We start from the raw sequence: 3,462 nt of genomic DNA on the forward strand, positions 1-3,462 counted from the left end.
CCAGGCTAAGTACAACCTGCAATTTCCTGCCACTTCCACATTCGAGCTGAAGGGACATATCCTTTCCGCACTAAAGGATATCCCATTCTATGGAAAGGATCATGAGGATGAGTTCAAGCACTTAGATGAAGTGAACGACATTGCTAATTACTTCAATGTACCAAATGTTAACAGAGACACCGTCTTGCTAAGGATGCTTCCCGTTACCTTTAAAGGAGCTGCAAAGGATTGGTTAAAAGCACTCCCACCCGGTACAGTAACTACTTGGGCTCAAATGCGTGAGCAGTTTCTAGACCAATTCTGTCCACCATCCAAGATTGCTAAACTCAAAAAGGTAATAGCCAGTTTTGAGCAAAACCCGGGGGAGTCACTTTACGAAGCTTGGGAACGTTACAAAGGGTTGTTAAGGAATTGTCCTAAACATGACCTTAACATTCAACAAGAGGTGTCCATATTCTATGACGGGGTCAATGTGATGACAAGACAACTCCTTGATTCTCAAGGACCACTTACAAAGAAAAATCCGGACGAAGTCAAGGAATTAGTTGAAGAATTCGCAAAACACTCTCGTGAATATCATAGTCCATGGAATGAAGGAATTAAAGGAGTTGGGGGTGCACAAACTGAAGAGATGTCTGCTATGATGGCAATGCTTAACACTATGGAGAGGAGATTGACACAAATGGACCAATCAATTCATGCAATTAGAGTTGGTTGCAAGAGATGTAGTGGCCCACATTTGACAAAAGATTGCAACTTGGACGAATATGGAAATAAGAAAGCTCAAGTTTGCTATTCGAGTGGGGACAAACTGGCAGAGGCTTCTACCCAAAAGAACAACCACCAACTGAGAAGAAACCCGATCTAGAGACCATGTTAGTTAAGTTTATGGAAGCTTCAGAAAATAGACACGAGGTTACTGATTCCGCTATTGATGAACAAAGAACTTTGATGAAGAATCATCACACATTGATGATAGAACACCAGGATTTAATAAAAAATCAACAAGCCTCCATCAATAATCTTGAAGTGCGACTTGGTCAACTAACCACTTTGGTTCATGAGAAGATGTCCACGAAAAATCCTGAAAAGAAGACCCAATCTCACGTAATGGCCATAGATACTGAAGAAGAGGCCATATCTAGGTTCCTAGAAGCATTAGAAGTGGAGCCACAACAGCCCGATCCAAAGCCAAAGAAGCCAAGACTCGAAAATGAAGAAACTGCTGCAACACCCAGTTCACGACTCGAAAATGAAGAAACTGCTGCAACACCCAGTTCACGATGTGAGCCCGATATGCTCACGTCGTGGGCTCTATCTGAACAGAAAAATTCCGTACTCGTTTCAGATTATCAACCACTTTTGTCGTTTCCTTCCCGAGCTGCCCTTAGTCCACTGGAAAGAGAGCATATAGAGTTTATTAAGCACGTGAAGGGTATCCCGATTAATACTCCCTTTGTCGAGTCGTTATCCAAAATTCCCGAATATGAAAAAAAAAATTACAAGACTTGATAGACACTCGTCAGCAACTAAAGAAGAATTCTAAAGTTATTCTAAGTGAGCAAAGTTCAAGGGCAGTATTGGGAGACATACATAAGAAGATGGGGGATCCTGGATGACTCACTCTTCCATGTGAGTTTGGGAACAACATGAAGGTTTATGCTTTAGCCGATTCTGGGGCTAGCATAAATTTGATGCCTTATTCATTTTATCAGAAGTTGGATATTCAGAAGTTGAAGGCTACAAAGATGACTATTCACATGGCGAACCGTTCAGTGACACAACCCAGGGGCATTGTGGAAGATATTTTAGTAAAAAAAATGGGAAATTCATTTTTCCAATAGACTTTGTGGTATTAGATATGAAAGAAGATCCCAATGTACCGATTATTCTTGGTCGCCTGTTACTTAACACTGTTGGAGCCCTTGTTGATATACGCGAGTCTAAACTCACCTTGAGGGTTGGTAATGAAAAGGAAATTTTTGGGATAGAAAATGGCTTTCAAGGGAATCATGCTCAAGAAGAGGTTTTCAACATTGATGAAGAGAATGAACTTGAATAATTAGAGAAGCTCATGGAAGAAGAAATCAAGAATATTCATCAAGTTAAAAGAACAAAACCCAGAGCACCTATTCCATATTTAGTTGAAGTCATTGCCTAAACGAGTCCAACTCCTTAGGTGAGCAAGGAAGATGATGAGATGACGAGTGATGAAGAGGAGGTTACTTCAAAAGTAACAAATCCAGTGCTGAAAGAAGAGAAGGATGCTATGGAGTGCAAGGAAGAAACTAAAGGGACCAAACGCAATCTTGATGGAGACGAGGTAAAAGCTAAAAAGGAAAATTCGAAAAAGGCATACAAAAGACGAGTTCAAGCTTACAAAAGGCATTTCAAGGAACAAAAGATCCTAGTGGTGGACTCTTCAGATGACTCAACGTAGGAGGCACGGAGTCCGGCTTACAACTCCTTCAAAAAGAAGCGCTTCTCGGGAGGCAACCCGAGCTCGGTTTGAATTTTCTTTCCTTTATGCATTTATTTTAGGTTTTTTTCATTTTTAGACATTCAATCATCTAATCATCCAAATTAAGTGGTAAAAGTTAAGTGTGGGGTTCCTAAATTAAGTAGCAATTAAATAGAATTGTCAATTAGGCTTGATCTTTTTTTTTCAGACATAACTCACGAGGTGAGTTCGATACTAGTCACCTCGTGAGCCTATAAAACATACGGGGTTGGACATTTTAAACGTATTGTGTAATTAAATGACCCAAACACGTTAGCCCACAAAAACTCATGACGTGAGTTCGTAAGGACTCACGACGTGAATCCAGAAAGAACACGGGACCACAGATTAAAAGATAACGAATCCTTTGACCAAATCACTTTCCTATCCTCATGAAGTGAAGACGATCCCTTGGTCCCCCATCCAATTTTGGCCTTACTCAAACACAATTTACTCTTGTGCTTACGTAATCTCTCCTTTAAGGTAAACATCTTGCATTTCTTTTGGTTGATTTTCACTAGTTTGTTGATTTAGGCGTTAGGGTTTTTCATATGCTTAAATATCAAAATTTTGCCCAAACCGAGTTATTCATCCATCATATGTTACTTGATTGTGCTTAAAAATGGTTTGGGAGTAAATCCTAACAACAAGATTAAGTCCCGATTTCTGATTTTAAGACCCTTTCTCGCTGTGAATAGCGAACTCACGGGGTGAGTTTTATAGTACTCACGACACGAGTTTGGTGCATCACCATAAACTGTTATGAGAATTAGCTAATATATGGGATATTTGGCTTTGTTTTTGTTGCTTATTTATTCTTGCAGGAATAAGGCACCTAGACGTGAGGCTAGTAACGTCCAAGGCGGAATTGCTAATTTGCACCCGTTTTACGTATTCCCGACGAATATATCTAGGGACGTGCTCGCCCGATACAACACTAGATTGGGATGGTTACACAACAG

General features: G+C 40.2%; 1 non-coding gene across 1 annotated transcript; it reads right to left on the bottom strand.

The window, feature by feature from the left end:
* Positions 1-322: 322 nt before the first annotated feature.
* On the bottom strand, positions 323-429 carry LOC111904305 (small nucleolar RNA R71). Its single transcript, XR_002854477.1, has one exon. It is a non-coding gene; the product is annotated as a small nucleolar RNA R71 (small nucleolar RNA).
* Between the last annotated feature and the right edge of the window lie 3,033 nt (positions 430-3,462).

Source organism: Lactuca sativa, chromosome 3 (assembly GCF_002870075.4).
Source record: "Lactuca sativa cultivar Salinas chromosome 3, Lsat_Salinas_v11, whole genome shotgun sequence".
Classification (NCBI taxonomy): Eukaryota; Viridiplantae; Streptophyta; class Magnoliopsida; order Asterales; family Asteraceae; genus Lactuca; species Lactuca sativa.